This window comes from Carettochelys insculpta, chromosome 6 (assembly GCF_033958435.1).
Source record: "Carettochelys insculpta isolate YL-2023 chromosome 6, ASM3395843v1, whole genome shotgun sequence".
NCBI classification, from domain to species: domain Eukaryota; kingdom Metazoa; phylum Chordata; order Testudines; family Carettochelyidae; genus Carettochelys; species Carettochelys insculpta.
Window position 1 is genome coordinate 71,194,095 of NC_134142.1, and position 21,571 is coordinate 71,215,665.

The following is a 21,571-nucleotide window of genomic DNA, read 5'->3' on the forward strand; positions in this document are numbered from 1 at the left end:
GGACCCCTCGTTGCTTTTGCGGATCCAGACTAGCACAGCTACCCCTCTGATATTTGACACCACGTGTTTGGTGGGGACAGGCACCAAAGCTGCTTTTAACATCTTTCCTATAGATGCCAATTTCTTTTGGAAAAATTTCTTTCATGAAAGGTGACACCTAGTCATAGTTTGAGGAAATCTGTCTCCCACCTAAATCAGCGGTGATCACGCTGCTTTTTGCAGGCAACTTGTACCAGCTGAGATAAAAATCACAGGGGCTGTCTATCCTCACGCTCTTTGTGCAGACCACCAGAATCACAAAGAACATACTCTTGAACTGGGTAGAGTAGCAAAGTTAGTTCCATTACAGAGGTTTTCCACTTTACTTTGAAGCATTGATTACGCTTAAATAAAGGATACTGGATTAGCCAGCCCACTGATCTAGCACAGTGTGATAACATCCGTGTTCCAGTTTAGTAATCTCTCTCATAGGCTATGGCTACACTGTGGTCACTATATCAGGATATGTTTGTATCCTGAAACAGCAACCCGGTGGCTAAACAGTGCTCAAATAACAGCACAATTTTGAGCATGGAATTCTGTTTCCTCATCATGATAGAAAATGAAACTTCAAAATAGCCACTTCTCTTGAATTTCAGTGCTGTTTGGGTGGCATGGGCTTGAAATCAGTTTGAACTAAGTTCACTCAAAATAAATTGTGTACGTTATTTCGAGTTATGGCTACAGCGTAGCCATAGCCCTAAATATTTTCTAGGGGTTGACAGGCCGGGAGGGGAATAAGTCCAAATCAGAATGGGGCAGAGGTACAAGGAGTTGTTGCAATGCATTCATTCGATATGATGCCTCTTGTTTTTTCCCCCAAGCATGCGTTCCCAAAATATTTAGGAGCCTTCAGTTATAGTGGGGCTATAGTCAGGAAATTAACTGCAAATACCACATTATGGGATTTCTCATCCTTTGTGATTTGAAATCAGATATGCTCCATTTATAAGCCAAAAGATAGTTTTCTAAGTGCTGGCATCACAAATTCCAGCTGGGTTCTCCAAATGCAGCTGTCTCTTTCTGACTCCATCACGACAAATAAATATGCAACCACTGGAAATTATCCAAGAATTGTGTAGCTGATAAACAAGATAGAATAGACCCTCCATCTTGCTCTCTTGTACCTGTATATGCTCCGTTCATTTAACAGGAAGAAAATATCATTTATGTCTATGAAGGGACGAGATGGGAGTTGCAGACACAGAAAACAGTTTTGTGAAGTAGGAAAGGACCAGTTTTCCGGGATCATTTTTCTGGCACTGGGTATGCTGAAGCAAACAGGATTTAAATGATACACAGAAAGGCTGGGAACAGTTTGGATTTTTGCCTTGGAGAACTGTGGGAGGCAGTTTAGGATTCAGGAACATGCTCATTTGTTGGCTGTTTCTGCTGAAATGATCTCAAGTAAAACATGAACAACACTGACATTTATACTGTCATCTTCAGACTCTAGAGTCACTAACAGAGACAGGAATAGGACAGTTCACTTTTCTCAGAAGTAGAGCTGGGTGGGTCAGGTTTTTTCATTTCACTGGGAGTTGTGTGATTTTGCATTTTTGTTCCATTTCAAAATGGAACAAAATCAAAAAACCGTTCGGTTTCCCAGGAAACAAATGTCTGGGGAAAAATGCAAGTTGATAGATACATTTTGGTTTTATAAAAACAAAATTTTTGTTCTGATTTTGACCTTCTAAACAAAGATATATTTATTTAAAAAGCTCTGAGACTGCAGATGGAAGATTGAAGACCAAACTGAGGAGCCTCGGGTCCCCTTTATGTCCTTGCCCATGTGGAGGGAAATCCATTTTTCCTCCCTGTTTGGGAGCATGTTCAAAATGGAGAATCACATCACCACTCAAGGTCAGTTTTTTTTGCATTTTGCCAATGGCACTTTCCCAGGCAGAGCCAAATTCCTTCAGCTGTAGGGTGATCATATTGCCCTCTGTGAAATACAGGGCACCTGGTAAAATAGCTTGGAGTTAAGTGAGTTCAATGGCAGTACATCAGAATTATGCCATACAAACATTCAAAAAACAACATTAAGTTGACTGAGCACCCATTTAAAAGATATACTGCATTATTATAACAATAGGTAAACATTAAACATATATACCTACACATAAGTGGTTTATTGCTCTATAGAAATGCCTGCCTTGTCCTCATCGTGCTGTCTTATGCAGTGTGGGCTGCCAGTGAGAGGGCTGGTAGTGAGAAAGAGCAGTGCAGGAGCCAGAGCAGGGGGCCGAAGGTATGTGGGGGAGGGCTGGGGTGTGTGAGTGAGCTGCTGGAAATCAGGGCTGGGGGTGTGTGCAGGAATCAGGGATACGGGTCAGGACAGAAGGCTGGGAGCAGGGGAGAGCACTTGGCCTGGGTTCTGGAACAACGTAAGCCATGTGATAGTTTTGCAACAGTATAAAAAGAGAAGAGAATGAATGTTACCAGCCCTGTTCCCCCACCACGCCACACCACCACCACATTTAAATTTCACTGAGTCTGTGGATTTCCAGTAGATAAATTATACCCCTAACTTTCAAAGCAAAACAATATATATAACCATTCCTGATACGTTTCAATACCTCGCTGTATTCAATACAGCACAGTATAGCTTTTAATAGCCACACACGCTCTGCCAAACTCATTGCCAAACCTTCCAACCTGCCACCAGTCTCTATACAACAGACCTACAGTCTAATGCCCCATGCTGTAAACAGGATTTTCAGAGCTTATAAGCCTCTGAGAGGTACAGCACTGAAAGGCTTGGGAATCCTCACCCCTTGCCCTGATGCTGCCTTCTGCCATCTCTCACTGAAATCCCCCACCATGGTTTTCTCGCTCCCAAACAGTGACTTGACCTTCCATCTAACCACTAGGCCAGCTGCCCCTTTCTCCCTCAGAGATGCCCAGGCCACATAGCAACTAGGAAACAAAGAGGTGCCACCTATGGGTCTCCCCTTCCTCCCTCTCTTCCCCATTTCCCCCTGCTTTGCAGTCGTGGTCTACCTAGTTTTCCCATTCCCCAGGGCAAGGTCAGATTAACTTTAGGACCGCAGACTCCTGGCTCAAATACCCCTTCCCAAACAAATGCTAAAACTTGATGGAAATCACTCATCTGGAAATCCAACTCTAACTGAAAAGTCAAATAAACAGAATCAATGGTAAAGTTCTTCCAGTTTTTCATTTCCCATGTATCAATTAGTAAAGCAACAAGTTTTTTTTTTTTACAAAATCATTGATCAGTTTCTGATAGCTAGAAAACTTCTAAAGAATTCTGTTGTAAAAAGAAATTTTTCCCTTCTAAACCATCAACACCTATGCAAAGTGGAGCAGCAAAACTCCTTGCTGCCACCCTATTTCTTCCGTTACCTCACCTTTTTCCACCTCCTCTTGAAGGGGGCAGGGCTGTTGCTGTCGCCTTTGAGGGAGTTGCAGGGGAGGGACGGACTGGGGTGCATGCAGAGTGGTTTGAGTGGTGACTTGGACAGGGAGTTGCGGGGAAGGGATGGACTGGGGTTCCAGAGACAGGCCATGGCCAGGATGCACTTACCCAGGCACCTATCAGCCAACAGCCTGCTGAGGGAGGCTCCCTACCTGCTGCAGCCCCAAATCAGCCAAGGCTGCTCCACGTGGATCTCTGCCGCAGATGCTGAAGGGAGGAGGAGAAGATTTCATGCCCTGCTCCTGCCTCACAGAATTACTTATGAGCTCCTATTGGCCAGAAACTGGCCAATGGATGTGAAATTTTTGGCTGAGAAGGCTTGGCGGGGGCAAGGAGCAAAGTTTTCCCCTGGCGTCTGGAGGAGATAGCTACGTGCAAGAAACAGGGTTCTGTCACGGCTGGGGCCTGTGGTAGAGGAGTCATGCAGGCACCATCTGGGTGGGTACGTGGAGGGGCTCCTGCAGGACCTATGTGCTATGGTGCCTCAACTTGTCAATAGGCAGAGGACAGAAGAAAAGCCAGCCCTTTTCCTGAGTTGCCAGCCTGAGGGAGGAGAGCATCCAACCTCCAGGAAGGCACCTGGGGAGAAGGCGATACATTCTTCTGAACTTGGCAGAGGCATCTGGAGAGAATGAGATATTAAGAGTCTGGTTCTCCATTGCTCAGCACTTTGTGTAGCCATTTACATCAGTACAAAGTGAGTATCTTTTGATTGGTTAGAGTTTGCACCTACTTGGCATTCACTTTCACCACCGCTATAAATGATTACAAAAGCTCAGGGCAATGGAGAATTAAACTCTAGGTGAGTTGGAAGTGTGGTAGAACTGCCAGTCACCATATTGGGATTAAATGGGGTGTTGGGATGTTTGGGAGATTCCAGGCAGTTGATTGTCAAAGCAAATACATGAGGAAGAGGTCAGAAGAGTGGGAGAATAGCGGTGTTGATGGTGATAGGCAGCAGGGAATGACTTAATAAGGATAACCTTGAATTATCTGCCAGGGAGGAGAAGAATTTGACTAAGAGGATTACTAAAAGTAATGGGACGAACCTGACAAAAAGAGGAATTTAGGCTTCATATCTAGAAACATCTCCTAGCAGTGCTTTCTATTTGATTGTGGAAGAGTCTCCCAAGGGACATGGAAGAAGCGTTATTAGGTGAGTCATTTAAAATTCAGTAGGGCAGAATGCTGGAGAATATACCTTAGGGAATGATCCTGCCTTGTTAGGACAGGGTCATTAACTATCTTAAATTACCTGAGAGGTATGGTATGGGAAGACAACTGGAAGAATGATATATATGTTAGCTATGTATAACCAATATTTTACTGTTTAACTTTAAGAAAATGGATGAGTTAAATAAAAAAAAATAAGATTTTTGGTTTGGCTGATCATTAGTCTAAGTCCATTAGTTTTATGATAAACAAGAACTTAATTAAATATGCTCCTTTAACCATTATCAGACTGTTTAAATAAAGCATACCACAAAGCCTGTATAGTTGAAAGGAACACATTGCAGAATCACTGAGGGAATTCCAGGAAAGCTATTAAATGCCAGCAGTAAATGGAAAAACATTTTATTAATTTCACTTGAGCAAGAAAGTAAAAGTGCTTAATTGCAACCTGTCAGTTATATCTAATTTGCCTTCCTCTCACTGAGAATTTTTCCCATGCAAAATTTTGAATAGTAAAGAGATATAGCAAAGGATTCTTTTTCCTTTACTCTTTTGGATAAAATTTGGATGAGGTGTAAGTGAGGGCCATTTTTTTAGTTAGTGAAATTGTATTAATTTATACCAAATCTCAATCTGATCTTTGAAAAAGGATTTTGAAATTATCATATCTTGGAGCTGGGTTCAAACTACAAAGACTGGTTAAGGATTTCAAACAACGATCCAGTGTTTTGGCAGTTTTGAATCAAGCATTTTGGTTCATCCTTGCATATCATAAAAGCCATTTGAAAAGTTTAAACCTAGGGCTGGGTTTTTCTTTTGAACCCCCATCTCCAAAGACTGAGGACATTTACAGCCTTATGTTTGGCTTAAACCAATCTCTATGGTGGAGTCCAAATTCAGTCTGGCTGCTGGCCACGTGATGCAAAAGAGGGACAAGGGGCTGGCGACAGAGGGGGGTTTTGCTGGCAGAACCATGTCTACACTGCTTGTTTTCTGCTGTGAATGTACAAATGAACCACACAAATATGTAAATGAATAGCCATTTGCAATTTCATGAGCCCTCATTTCCATCATGCTGCCAGCAGCCAGACAATCTAGATGCAGCCTATGCAGTGATGGACCCAAATCATGTTAGGATCCAACTGTGACATTCTGCCAGGGTCATAATTAAGATGCACTCAAGCTGTGATATCTAATCTGAAAATCCTTAATGTTTGAGGGAGGTTGAGATCCCATTAATGCCTCTGTGGTCTCCCTCTACAGTTACGGTGTGAGACCAGGGTTACGGGGAACCCAAGATACAGGCAAGAACAAAGACATGAAATTCAACTGATCGGGTGCTTCATTATGGATTTTGCCTATTTGTGTCAGTTTCAACTTTGGCTGATCTTTTTGAATGTTGAAGAATAAATCTGTGCTCCATTTCCAGAAATCCTCAGACCCGTTCATGGCTTCACATCAACACCTTGGATTTCCTTAAGTTTTTGTGACATGGCAAGGTGCCTCGTTGTCTGGTTGAAGTCCCCCACCTCTGCCCCTCGCTGTAGGGTTTAGGCTACAACTATCTGTGCTGCTGCGGCCAGTGAGAAGACCTCCTTCCCTCCTCTAGTCACAGCCAGGACTGTCAGCCTTGCTAGAGGAGGAAGGTGAGGTACTGTTCCTGCCCGAGCTCCCTGACAAGCACTCACTCAACTCCTCTGTGTCACCTTCTCCTTAACCCCTTCATAATAGCTCTCCAAACTCCTCCATCTCCAGTCTCATCTTGACTGGGTTGTTTTTAAGCCTGCTGGCAGCCAGATCAGCTGGCTCTCCTAAGCTGACTGAAGATTGCCCTCACCTGTATTGCCGCACTAGCTGCTCGCCTAGGTCAGGCTACTGGCCTGAGCTGCCTTTTCCCCTATCCTAGCAGGATCTGCCCTCGTCAAACTTAGTTTAAAGCCCTCTTCACTAGGGTAGCCAGCCTGTGTCCGAATATGGTCTTCCCCCTCCTCGAAAGGATCCTGTGGTCAAAGAAACCAAAGCCTTCCTGGCGACACCATCTCCGCAACCAAGCATTCACCGCCAGGATACACCTGTCTCTGCCTGGGCCCCTACCTCTGACAGGCAGGATTGAAGAGAATACCACCTGTGCCCCAAACTCCCTGACCTGTGCCCCCAGAGCTCTGAAGTCACTCTTGACCTGCTCAGCGTCACACCTCGCATTATCATTAGTGCCCACATGGATGAGAGGCATGGGATAGTAGTCAGAGGGCCGGATAATCCTCAACAATGCCTGTGTAACATCTCGGATACAGGCCCCCGGCAGGCAGCAGACCTCCCGAGAGGAAATGTCAGGGCGACAGATGGGCGCCTCCGTCCCCCTCAGAAGAGAGTCTCCAACCACCACTACTCTACGTTTCCTTCTTGCAGGGGTGGCAGTAGACTTCCCAGCCTTGGGGGTACGAGGCTTCTCCTCTTCTGTACCGGGTAATTCTTGGTCTCCTGTATCGAGTACAGCATAACGGTTTTCCAGTACCGCGGTGGGAGGGTTCTGAGCAGGGGTGGGACACTGTCTGCTGTGAGAAGTAACCAGCTGCCAGTGTCCACCCTGGTCCACCTCCTCCAGTGGTTTATCAGCCGTCCTGTGCACTGGGACAGTTACCTCCGCGGTCTCCACCTGAATACTATCCAGGAACTGCTCATGGACTCGGATACTCCTCAACCTGGCCACCTCCTCCTGCAGCTCCCCCACCTGCTGCCTGAGAGATTCCACCAGCAGGCACCTTCCACACTGAATATTCCCCTCAGCCTGGGTATCAGTAAGTGGGAACGGCAGGCCACAGTCCTTGCAGAACCACACCAGGATCTGGGTAGAAACATCCACGGTCAGGCAGTCTGTCTGGCTACAGGCACAAGTGAGGGAGACAGCAGTAGTGCTGGCACAGGTGTTGAGGGTCTTCCTAACCATTATAGTCCTCTCTGTCACACTCCCTCCCAAACTCCCTCTTAAACTCCCCTGTCTGCAGCTCCCTGTCCGCTTCTATAAAGTGGTGCTGATGGATAGTTCTAAATATTTTCATAAGCACATTAGAAACAAGAGGAAGACTAGGGAGAGGGTAGGGCCATTGCTCAGTGAGGAGGGATAAACAGTAACAGGGAACTTGGAAATGGCAGAGATGCTTAACAACTTCTTTGTTTTGTCCTTCACTGAGAAGCCTGATGAAGGAATGTCTAACATAGTGAATGCTAGTGGGGAAGGGGTAGGATTAGAAGTTGAAATAAAAAAGAAAACGTTAAAAATCACTTAGGAAAATGAGATGTCTGCAAGTCACCAGGTCTTGATGAAATGCATCCTAGAATTCTCAAGAAGCTGATAGAGGAGGTATCTGAGCCTTTAGCTATCATTTTTGGAAAATCATGGGAGACAGGAGAGATTCCAGAGGACTGGAAAAGGGCAAATATAGTGCCCATCTATAAAAAGGGGAATAAGAATAACCCAGGAAACTACTGGCCAGTCAGCTTAACTTCTGGACCAGGAAAGATGGAGCAGGTAATTAAAGAAATCATCTGCAAGCACTTGGAAGGTGGTAAGGTGATAGGAAACAGCCAGCATGGATTTGTAAAGAACAAAGTCATGTCAAACCAATCTGATAGCTTTCTTTGATAGCATAACAAGCCTTGTGGATAAGGGAGAAGCTGTGGATGTGGTATACCTAGACTTTAGTAAAGCATTTGATACGGTCTCACATGATATTTCTTATCAATAAACTAGGCAAATACAATTTAGATGAGGCTACTATAAGGTGGGTGCATAACTGGCTGGATAACTGTACTCAGAGTAGTTGTTAATGGTTCTCAATCCTTCTGGTTAAGTATAACAAGTGGGGTTCTGCAGGGGTCTGTTTTAGGACCGGTTCTGTTCAATATCTTCGTCAATTATTTAGATATTGGCATAGAAAGTACACTTATTAAGTTTGCAGATGATACCAAGCTGGGAGGGGTTGCAACTGCTTTGGAAGATAGGGTCATAATTCAAAATGATCTACAGCCGAAGTCCATGTGTTGACTGCACCAGAGTTTTGGCTTCCACTGGGCTAGTTACACCAGCAGTAGGAAAAATAAGGCAAATGGCTCCATCCCGCTTCTGTGTCTGCCAGTGGGAAGGAGTCAATGGAAGGGAAGCATCCTGTCAAAGGGAGTAAAGGTAATGTTACAGCATGAACTTCTCAAGAGCCATGGAGGTATATTATAACAGACCTTGGTTTACAGGTCTTGAGTCTCTGTGGGTTTTACTAGACCAGTAGTTCCCCAGACTGTTTCTGTTGTGTGCTCCCTTACCAGTCATGGAGCCTGTCCCTGCCCACCCACCAGGATCCTCAGTCCAGAAGTGAGCAGGAGCCACAGTTGGGAGCCAAGACTGAGAATGGCACCTAGAGCTGAGGCTGGTGATGGAGCCAAGGCCAAGACTGGGAATGGAATGGAGTGGAGTGGAGTTGAGGCAGATCAGGGCTGGGTGGCACTCTTGGGTTTGGCCAGGACTCCACCTGGCCTCCCAAACATTGCTCTGGGGGGAGGGGTATGCACCACAGTCTGGGGACCACAGGCTCACATTCTAGGATGGCTCTTCTATGTCTCACACTTGCAGAGCTAATATTTAAAACTGCAACCTGTACCTAGAGGTTACAGTTAGGTTGAAACTCTGAACAGAAGTTCAAGATACTTGTGGTAACAGACTGGGACATACACGCTCTAAAGCACAATTTGGAGTAATGCTTATTTCAGAACCATTTGCTAAGTTTATTTTGTTTCTTTGATGCAAACAAATCCTGTAAAAGCGTAACAGTTCTCTTGGAAATAAGGAGACGTTCACTTTTGAACTAAACTATATTCCTATGGGACATATTTTTAGCTGCAGGCACAGCACGTACACCCACCTGTTGTGTCCCTATAAAAGCAATTAATGCATACTGGTTAATGGCCTGACTTCTGCTTTGTGCATGCAAATGGCTGAAATAATCTTCAAAGCACCTTGGGGAGGTAACTAAATATTATTCATCCAGTTTAGAAATAGGAACAATAACCCAGGGAATTTGAGTAACATGCCTATTTGTCACACAGTGACTTAGTGGCATAGACAGAAATAGACTCCAAGCTATGTCTACACTGAAGTGATCTGTCGACAGAAGTTACTGTCAGAAGGTATCTTCGGACAAAACTTCTGTCGACAGATTGTGGCCAGACTGCAAAGCGTATTAAAAAAGCGATCTGCCCTGTTGACAGAGAGTGGCCAGACTGCCCAGCCACTCTTTCGACAAAACAGCCAGCCAGAAGTACAGCAGACAGGGCTGCCCAGTGTCCACTTTGGTTTTCTGTTGATAGATCTGGCAAGAGAGGCATTCTGCCTTTTGGGGAAACAGCAGAATGTTGTCAATAGAAGTGCCACATTCTATTGATTTACTGTCATCAGAACGCCTTTGTAATGTGGACACACTGAGTTTTGTCAACAAAACTCTAGTATAGCCATAGCCCAAGAGTACTGACTTTCTGGCCCCTGCTCTAACCATGATTTTCTGCTTTCCCAAGTTTTTCATTATTTTTACCAGAAGTGCCAATTCTAGTCTCACAGTTCCACTCATAATGGGAAGTAACTTTTATAGAGGGAGCATTTTTCACCTTAAAAACCTGAACACGATGCACCCTTCATAACATTTGATATCAATAAATAAGCAATTTGAAAGCTCTCATTTATGCAATGCAATGTACACAATGTGAATTCTCTTTTCTTTTTTGAGGCCACATTAGAATTTCCTGGCTATTCCTTAAAACAAAATTGTCCAAAGTTTGGCTTGTGTCAAATAATATTTGTCTGTGGCATATAAAAATCTTGATCCCAACAGTTGTATTTAGCATAACATCATTAAAGTAATTAGTATTGTGTCTCTGACATTATAGTTAAGCTGTAACAGTTTTCCTGGTGAAACATGGGTGTCAAACCCCCTCAGCCCACTTCTCCAAATACCCTTCCCACCTCCTTCCATCACCTCCTCTGAGCATACTGCACCCTCACTCTCTCCTATCCCAGAACTGTGTTGCAGCAGTGGGAGGGAGGAGTGCAAAGGGGAGAGCTTGGCACTGGTGGGTGCTGAGCATCCATTAATTTTTCCCTCATGGGTGCTCCACTCCCTAGACTGGAGTGGGTGCCCATGCGATGAACTGTCCATTTATGAGAGCAGGAAGTTTAGGGAAACCCAGGCTTTCTAGCAGAGACTTAACCTGCATCTTACCATTTTAGGAATGATTTTTGTGCACTGTTTTCATTAATTCACTGCTATCAACATTTATTAGCTGAGCAGACAAAAATAGGTTTGATTCTGTCCCAGTGAGGTCTGTTTTCTTTGGTACAGTGATACTTCTTGTGCAGGTAAGTTTTTTATCTGAGAATGTTAGAAAAAATAACCTGAACTAGAGCCCCAGTTGCAGCTCCTCTTGCAAGCGGAAGTTGGGCTGGAAGAAAATCCTAGTCAGAAACCCGTTGTAATACACAGCCCAAATGTATAGGCCAGTCCCTGCACTGCCCGGGGGAGGGGCTGGAGTAGGCATGGTGGGGAGGTAGTTGGGAAGGCTGGGCTGGGGCCCAGGCTAGGTGGAGGAGGGATAGGCATGGTGTGGGGAGGTCCATTGGAGAGCTGGGCTGGGGGTGAGCTGGAGCTGGCAGGGTGCAGCAGGAGGGAACATGGTAGACCCTTGCCCAGATAGACAGACATAGCAAAAATAATATGTACTAGTGTCCCTGTAGCAGCTCTGCTTGCAAGTGGAAGTTGGGCTGGAAGAAAGTTCTAGACAGAAACCTGTTGTAAAACATATTAAAAGTGTGTGGAACGGGCCCCATGTTGACTGGGGGTGGGAGCTGCATTGGGGCTGGGCCGGGCCCTGTGCTGGCCAGGGGAGGGGCTGAGGCTGGCATGGTGTGGGTGGGGGGGCTCCGCTGAGGCAGCTGGACCTGGTCTCATGCTGGCTGAGGGAGGGGATGACACGATAGGGTAAGGAAACATGGTTGAACCTTGCCCAGATAGACAAATGGATGGACATAGCAAAAATATGTCGATTGTCCAGCTTTCATGCATTGAAGGTACTGAGGGAGTTGGCAAATGTCATTGTAGAGCCTTTGGTCATTATCTTTGAAAACTCGTGGAGATTGGGAGAGGTCCCAGATGATTGGGAAAAGGCAAATATAGTGTCCATCCTTAAAGAAAAGGACAATCCAAGGAACTATAGAGTGGTCAGCCTTACCTCAGTCCCCAGAAAAAATCATTGAGGGAATCCTCAAGGAATCCAATCTGAAGCACTTGGAAGAGTGGAAAGTGATCGAGAGTAGTCAACGTGGATTCACCAAGGGCCAGCCATGCCTGACCAATCTGCTTAGCTTCTATGATGAGGTAAGGAGTAGGGAACAACAAAGTAAGATTCCTGGGTGAAGAGAAGGAAGTGGGCCAATCAGCCGCTTCTACAAGGTGCTTGTACACAAATTCAAGAAGCCTGGGAAACAGGGAGAATTAGAGGCCTCGGCACCTTCAAAGTATTATGAGGTGGCTGGAACAACAAGGGCTTGGTGGGATGATTTTCATAACTGGAGTACGGTCATGGAAAGATATGAAGTGTTTAGGAAGGACAGGCAGGGAAGAAAAGGAGGAGGGGTTGCTCTCTATGTGAGGGAGCACAATGATTGCTCAGTGCTCCAGTAAAAGGAGGGAGAAAAGCCAGTTGGATGTGTGGAAGTATAACATTGTATAAGTATAACGTTGTATAAGGGGACATGCTGGATACATTGTATATGAGAGGGCATGCCAAAACATGTTACAAAGTATCTGAGGGAGCACAGTAGGGACAGTTAGCTTTTGAATGGAGAAGCAATTAAGATGGAGCCAGCACGTCTAAGAAGCAGGCATCAGAATGGAAGGTGTGAAGGGCAATTAGTTAAGTTAACTGGAAGCTGTTAAAGGAGATTGTTAAGGGTGGCAGGTAATTGAAGATACGTGACTGGTCTCAGGGATCTCGAAGGGTGGTGACTAAAATCTTTTTCTTCTTTTGTCTGTAACTTCTCTGTAACTTGTTCTCCAAAAAACTGTATAAATTAAGAGACACAAGCCCCACTCGGGCGGCTCACTTCTAAATGTATTAGCAGAGCGGCTTTGCTAATAAAACAGAGTGGTCTGATAAATTGTGAGTCTGAGTCAAACTTTGACAATTGTCTTTGGGTTAAGCTTAGAGGTGGAAGCAACAGAGGTGATGTTATAGTTGGTGTCTGCAATAGACCGCCAGATCAGGGAGATGAGGATTTCTTCAGACAGCTAAGAGAAGCTGCCGAATCACAGGCCCTGGTTTTCATGGGAGACTTTAACCATCCAGACGTTTGTTGGGAGACCAATACAGCAGCACACAGACAATCCAGGAAGTTTTGGAAAATGTTGGGGATAACTTCTAGGTACAAGTGCTGATGGAACTGACCAAGGGCCGTGCACAACTTGACCTGCTGCTCCCGAATTAGGAAGAGCTAGTAGGAGAAATAGGAGTGGGTGGCAACCTGAGATGCCGCAACCATGAGATGGTAGATTTCAGGATCCTGAAAAAGAGAAAGGTGAGCAGTAAAATACAGACCCTTGATTTCAAAAGAGCAGACTTTGACTCCTTGAGAGAGCTGATAGGCAGGATCCCTTGGGAAATGAAGATGAAGGGGAAGAGAGTCCAGGAAAACTAGCAGTATTTTAAACTAGTCTTACTGAAGACACAGAAACAAACCATCTTGCTGCATAGTAAGAAACGCAAATACAGTAAGCAACCCGATTGGCTTATCGTGGAAATCCTTGGTGTGCTTAAACTCAAAAAGGATGCATATAAGAAGTGGAAATGTGGACAGTTGACTAAGGAGGAGTATAACTATATGGCTGGAGAATGTCAGGCAGTAATCGGGAAAGCAAAAGCACAACTGGAACTGCAGCTGGCAGGGGATGTGAAGGACAACAAGAAGGGTTTCTACAGGCATGTTAACAATAAGAGGGTGATCAGGGAAGGTGTGGGGCTGTTACTAGATGAGGGAGGTAACCTAGTAACAGATGATATAAGAAAAGCTGAAGTACTCCATGGTTTTTTTTGCTTCTATCTTCCCGAACAAGGACAGCTCCCACACTACATTGCTAGATAATGCAATATGGGAAGGTGGAGGGCACCCTTCAGTGGGGAAGTATTAAGTTAAGACTTACTTAGAAAAACTAGATGTACACAAATCCATGAGTCTGGATTTAATGCACCCAAGGGTACTGAGGGAATTGGCAGATGTCATTGCCAAGCCATTGGCCATGATTGTTGAAGACTCTTGGAGATCATGAGAGATCTTGGATGATTAGGAAAAGGCAAGCGTAGTGCCCATCTTTTAAAAATGAAAGAAGGACAATGCAGAGAACTATAGACTGATCAGCCTTGCCTCAGTCCCTATGAAAATAATGGAGGGAATCCTCAAGGAATCCATTTTGGAGCACTTTGGACGTGGGGGAAGTGATCAAAAATAGTCAACATGGATTCACCAAGGGCAAGTCATGTCTGACCAACCTGATCAGTATCTATGGTGAGGTAACTGGCTCTGTGGACACAGGGAAGTTAATGGATGTGATATACTTTGATTTTAGCAAAGTTTTTGATACCGTCTCCCACAACATTCTTACCCATAAGTATGGATTGGATACATGGATTGTGAAATAGTTAGAAAGCTGGCTAGATGGTCAGCCCCAATGGGTAGTGATCGGTGGCTCAATTTCCAGTTGGAGGTCTGTTTCAAGTGGGTTGCCCTAACAATTGGTTCTAGAGCAAGTGGTCAATGGTTCAATATCTGGATGGAGTGGGTGGTGTAGGCTGGCTATTAGGAAAAAAACTAATTAGGAGGGTGGTGAAACACTGGAATGTGTTACCTAGAGAGGGGGTAGAATCTCCTTCCCTAGAGGTTTTTAATTCCTATCTTAAATTCCTGGTTGGCATGATTTAGCTTTAGGCAGGGGGGCTGGGCTCCATGATCTCCTGAGGTCTCTTCCAGCCATAGGAGTCTATGATTCTGTTAAATGAGCTTAAAATGGGTTGGTGGAAATGGCTGAGGTTGAGATAGTGGACAGTCCAAATCTAGGTTTATGATTCCTGAGAACCATAGCCTTTGCAAGTAGAAAGGACAAAGCAGTGGGTGCCCTTCTCTCTCTCTTGCATGCTCTGGGGCAGTGTTTCTCAATCTTTTTGAAAAAAAAAAACTTTGAAAAAAAATTAAGTACATCCAGTACCAATAATTTTCAGACATGTAAATTTGTTTTTACCATTGCAAGACATTTGCTTTAACAACTGAATTGTAACTGGTTGGTTGGAAGAAATTGCCCTTAGGCAATAAACTTGCCATTGTTCTTATGATTGTGCAAAGAGGATAAATAAAAGTAGATGAACATAAAATGTCCAATTTTTTATTTGTACATGTGTATGTATTTTTATGCAAACATCAATGAACAGTGATCAATGAAATGGCAAGAATTATAGTTAATTTAATGTGAAATTTACTCGTTTGGATGAATTCAAATGCTCAAACCTGGGTTTCAAACTGCTGAGGGCCACAATTAAATCAAGGCTTCTGATACGGTTTCCTGTGTACTACATCTGCAGTTTTATTTTTGTTTTTCACAAGGAATTGGTCCATTTTAACCCTTTCAGTTGTAATGATCAATACTAAACTAAAATTGTACAAATAGCAATTTTAATCACTTCCTTCAGATAACAAGCATAGTGCTCCAGATCCTGGCACTGCCAGCTCCCCACTCTAACCCAAACCCCCTCTCCTCCTCTAGATCCAGGCACCCCCAGCTCCCTGCTTTAACCCAATCCCCCCTCCCCTCTTCCGGAGCTTGGTGGCCCCAGCCCTTCCCAACCTCCACTTCAACCCAATCCCCCCCTCTCCAGATCCAGGCCCTTCCCCCTGCCTCTGTAGTCCAGTGCCAGCCACTCACTGGAGGTGCCACTGCCACTATGATGCGCGTCCCCCTCCCAGTGCTGGGGAGGGACACATGCGCAGAGTGGTACACAGCTCTCTCACAGCTCTGAGCACCTTATTGCTCAGAGTCATATATGGCTCCAATGCACGTACCTGCTGAATTTCTCTCATGTACCCTTAAGGGTATACGTACCACACATAGGAAACATGGCTCTGAGGGAGCAGTGTGAGAGGTGGAAAGACAATAGCAGAGACACTGACCAACTCTCAAGAGGTCATTGACTTCTGACACTTCAGCTACATCTACACTACAGAGATCTTTAGAAAGAAGCCCTTCTGAAAGAGCTTCTTTCAAAAGATTGCATCCACAGCCACAAAAGTGGATCAAAAGAGTGATCTGCTCTCTCAAAAGAGTGTCCACATAGCTCTTGCAAAAGAATGGGCTGGGAGATCAAAAAAAACAAGCCCCACGAGGGCTGCCCTTCCGGAAAAAAAAGGGCCTGTGGAGCATCTACACACATTTTCTTTCAAAAGAAGCTTTCTAAAGGGGGCACTCTTTCTGAAACAGGAAAGGATGAGCGATTTTTGAAAGGAGCAATGTATTCCTCTGCTTCACTTTTGAAAGAGCATTCTGTGTTTAGATGCTTCACAGGATCTTTCAAAAGAGCCCCCCCTTCTCTCAAGAAAATCTTTAGAAAGAACTTGCTAGTGCAGACGCAGCATTAAAGAGGCAGTACAGTCTATTGCCGTTTCCAGAGTCAGAGGTCAATCACCAGCCCACCAAGCAGATTTGGAATGAATGAGAATATTTTCAAGCTTAGTTCAACTTCTTCACTGTAAAATCTTGGTGTTTATCTCCCCACAAAGAAATGAACCCAAAGGCCTCTCTCTACATTCTCAAGCCTTCTATTTGTTGCACTGCCCTTCTTCACTTCCCTCATGAAGGAGGAGGAGGACAATCTTGCCTCTAGAAATAAGTTCCTTTGCTATCTACAGGAGGAGGCCACTTGGGCTGGGTGATGGTGGGGAGGGGGGCTGCACTCCAGCCACAGAGCTGGCTGAGCTCTGCCATGTGACCCTCACTAATGGGATGAGCTGAAGACACAGACTTTTCCTTCCACTTCTTTTCTTGGAACAGCGGTCTTCTTGAGGACTGCAAAGGCATAAGCTAGTTCAAACACCACACAAGGGCAAGTGGAGGTAGGAGGAAAATCTCCCCAAAAGGCAACGAGAGCCCTAGGAAACAGCTTGATATTAGACCAACACATTGTTGAGCCAAACTGTCCATCAGAAATCTGAAATACAGTTTTGAATTAACTTTAGAAAAGTCTTCTTCAAGGAGGCCTAATTGTGCTTCAGACCACTAGGAAGGCAAAGAAATTCGAAGGGAAATTCAGGGCAAAGAGATTCCCCAGCTTCCAGCAACTGTATGCCCACAAGCTGCAAACATGCTCCAGTACTCATTTCATGGATTTATGAACCTTAACATGATGAAGACACCTTCGTGAAACTGCAGAAGAAAATAGATCCACAGGATGTAATGACTCAGCTGGAATTTGTTCTGGATATTTGGGGTAAATCCTCTGCTCCTAGAAGAAATAGTGTGGAACCTGTCCTAACAACAGGGAGTCAGGTCCTTGATTTTACATCTTATCAGGGAAGCTAATAGAACTGAGGGGCCCATGGGCAAGGTAGGGAGGTGGCTCTGTGCTCCCAGAAGGGTGAGCCTAGATTGGAAGGGGCAGAGCTGGTAGTAGCCGACACTCACCACAGCCAAGACTATGGACGCACCTCCCCACAGCCCTGAGCATGTCCTGGAGAGTGCCACATGGCTCTCCAAGGGTGATTGAAAGAACCTGGCGCTCCAGTCACTGGAGCCTCCTCAAAATCCCCATTGGCAGGCCTACATTTTATCCAAAGAGCGTTCTCTTCAGTAGCATACAGTCTACTCAACATAATACTTAAGCATTGAATGAGTTCTATTCCAGACAATAGCTGCCAGCTTATGAACCATGACATTATTTCCAGCAATACTTTGGCTTCTACTTGGAGGTTCCCCCAACCAAACAACAATTAAATACAAAGGTCCTGGTCTTTCGTCTCCAAAGGTTAACCCTGAAAATATGAGTTCTGAGATTTGGCTGCAGAAATGAACCATCATATAAAAGCTGCTTGCTTGTAAGGATTACTTAGTATTCAGAGCCAAATACTCAGAGTGCATGAAGCTTGAAGTAGAGGGTTTTTTGTACTGTATTTAGATTTAACTTTGAAAATTGACAATCTCAGATAAAAGCTGCAAGGCAGTGATCCTGTGCAATTAAAACTGTCTATTCTCTTGGAGCTCCATGACTGGAGTTTACTTCTCCCCCCAGCCTGAGGGCAGACTAGTACATTCTGGAAGCTTCATAATTTCAATTAAGATTCCTAGATGCAGAAGGGAATGTAGACATGACAAAAATTATATTCATCTCCTGAAAGAAAACTTAGTGGTTACTTAAATAAACCTAAAGTACAGGCATTTCCTTTACAAAATAAGTGTTTGCATTAGAATTTCATACAAGGAATACCACTAGTGTCAAGAGTTTCTAAATAAACTGACATAGCACTGGAAGGATTTGTTTTCTAAACATTTTACACGGGGAAAGCCTGAACCGATTTCTTCTGCAAGCTTCTCAAGCTGCCAAGCAATAAAGCCTCTTTAGGCTGTGATCTTGTCCCAGTCTTGGGTACAGAAATGTTGATGCTTTTCTGAATTATTTTTATCTTAGAATAAGGAGAACAGCAATTTCTAGAATGAGACTGGGGCCTTATTAATGTAATGGAAGCCTTTAAACCTGACAGTCTGTGTGTGGAAGATGGGTGACCCTGGTAAGACAGGAATGTATATTAACTGTTTGTTGTTTTTCAACCTGTGTTTTCTGTGTAATGCTTTTGTCCTAAATAAATACTGTTTTTTTTTTTTTTTTTTTTTACAAAGGCTGGCTGGTAACTAGTCAGATATTTCATACTTCCCAGGAGACAGCAGGACAGCAAGAGGCTGAACTAAGCTCAGACATACTAAGGTGATTATAGTGAATTGCAAGAGGATTGATAGTCTAAATCTTCAGTCTGGAAGGAGAAGGACTTTGGTTCCTGTCCTGCGAAAGATGACAGACAGAAGCCTGAAACATATTTCGGGTGACCCCAGGAAAGCCATAAATGGGTGAGAGGTACAGTTACCCTGAGAATCATAACACTATCATTAACCTGTCTTTTGTCATCCCTCCATATTCAAGTCAGAATTAACACTGTCACCCAGGCACAATTATATTATTAGGCAGGAAGTTCTAGCTATATTATTACCTGTTGTGTGTTCAGCTTTTAGATTCAAGGAACCAGTAGACAACACAGTACAGGCAAGTAATGCAGAGTTATAGTAATCTATTTTAATACACGGGATTAGTGACAATGATAATACACTGATGCCTACACACCGGATATTACACAAGATAGTCCATATAATCAATATGAATATACATGAACTGATTTTATAAATCAGTTAAGTGGAAGGTTGGGGCCTTTTTCCTTCTTCCATGCATAAAGGTGTCCATAATGCAATTGCCGGTAAATACAGGTTACAACTTCTGGTTACAAAGAATAAAGTAGTGTGTTACCCCATCCAGCCCCTTCCAGTTGGTTATTTCTTTTTAACCTATATTTATACTCTACCTGGTTGCTCTAGTAACATCTACCAACCAGCTACTGATTACCTAAAGCACCTATTGTGCATACACACCTAAGATAGAGTGTTTTAAAACTATTGTACTTAAATTGTCAGTTCTACGACTGCATCTGAAAGTTTCTGCTTATCCAAAATGAACTGCTCTAGGAACAGTAACAGAGAGGAAGCCGTGCTAGTCTATACACTATCAAAACAAAAAGCAGTCAAGTAGCACTTTAAAGACTAGCAAAATAGTTTATTAGGTGAGCTTTCATGGGACAGACCCACTTCTTCAGACCATAGCCAGACCAGGCTATGGTCTGAAGAAGTGGGTCTGTCCCATGAAAGCTCACCTAATAAACTATTTTGCTAGTCTTTAAAGTGCTACTTGACTGCTTTTTGCTTTAGGAACAGTTACCCCTAGTCCCAGCAAGTCCTATTGTTCTGTAGGGAAGATAAATGGTGGCAACTTTTTTCTACTCACCTGCAGCAGGCAACTCCCCTTGTACCTTAGGGAAGATGGGTGATGGGAGAAAATATTCCTGCCTCTGATTGTTCCTCCCCCTGCTTCTCCCTCAGCCTTAGCCTGCAAGTCTAGCACAAAAAGTTTGAAACTGGCTGGGGTATTTTATTCAGTTTTAGTTTATGTTGAACAGGGAAACCATGGGAATGATTGTGGTTAAATTGGGGTTGCCTACACTACCCTCTAACATATGCACTTACAGGAGTTCTCTGATACAATTTACATTGTGCCAAAAGATAAGTAGGTGGTGGACTAGCATAGATGGTCAGAGGCAGTCCTTTTTTTCATGCCAGTACTGAGTACTGGCACCCTTCTTTATACAAAAAAGGCACTGGTTAGGGGTAAGGTTATTTAGGGAATTTTAGTTTTGAGCTCCTGATGATCAAACACTTGTTTGTAACCTGGCTTCTGGATATCAAAGATATGTCTTCTTGTATAACCATAACCTTTTGATGCATTAATTTTACTGGTATCTATTGGCAATCTTAACTGTTTCTTAAAATGTTCTGGCTTTAATTTACAGCCTTGGTAAAGTGATTTGGAATATTTGAAGATGCAAATATAAAAATGTAAGATAAACATCTGTATCCCATTTAAGCTGTGTCTACATGTGCACGCTACTTCGAAGTAGCGGCACTAACTTCGAAATAGCGCCCGTCGCAGCTACACGCGTCGGGCGCTATTTCGAAGTTAACTTCGACGTTAGGCGGCGAGACGTCGAAGTTGCTAACCTCATGAGGGGATGGGAATAGCGCCCTACTTTGACGTTCAACGTCGAAGTAGGGACTGTGCAGACGATCCGCGTCCCGCAACGTCGAAATTGCTGGGTCCTCCATGGCGGCCATCAGCTGGGGGGTTGAGAGATGCTCTCTCTCCAGCCCCTGCGGGGCTCTATGGTCACCGTGGGCAGCAGCCCTTAGCCCAGTGCTTCTGGCTGCTTCTGCAGCAGCTGGGGATCCATGCTGCAGGCACAGGGTCTGCAACCAGTTGTCGGCTCTGTGGATCTTGTGTTGTTTAGTGCAACTGTGTCTGGGAGGGGCCCTTTAAGGGAGCGGCTTGTTGTTGAGTCCGCCCTGTGACCCTGTCTGCAGCTGTGCCTGGCACCCTTATTTCGATGTGTGCTACTTTGGCGTGTAGACGTACCCTCGCAGCGCCTATTTCGATGTGGTGCAGCGCAACGTCGAAGTTGAACATCGACGTTGCCAGCCCTGGAGGACGTGTAGACGTTATTCATCGAAATAGCCTATTTCGATGTTGCTACATCGAAATAAGCTATTTCGATGTTGGCTTCACGTGTAGACGTAGCCTTATACTTTTATTTTGACTTCCGCTGTGGTGCCCTTGAGATCTGTCCCTTCTCTTCTGCCCTCCCAAACTATCATAAACATAACACTTGTAAACAGATATAAATGATGAAGAGATAGTGCCTTCCTTTGAGGTTCTGGGCTATTTTTACTTTAATCCAAAACATGAAGATTCTTGTTCTCTCTGCTAGTTCAGAGAAGAGACTGCAATTCACCAGGGAGAAGAAACAATATAAACATTATCAACAGGGCTCTGTTTGACCTTATCATGTTGCAAAATCTTCTCTCAAAGGTCTACACCAGCAAAAAAAAGAGGGAAGAGAGAGAAAGAGATGAGGAGGTAGTAATCACCAAAAGTAGGCAAGAAATTAAAATAGGCAAGGAACTGACAGAAGCAAGCATT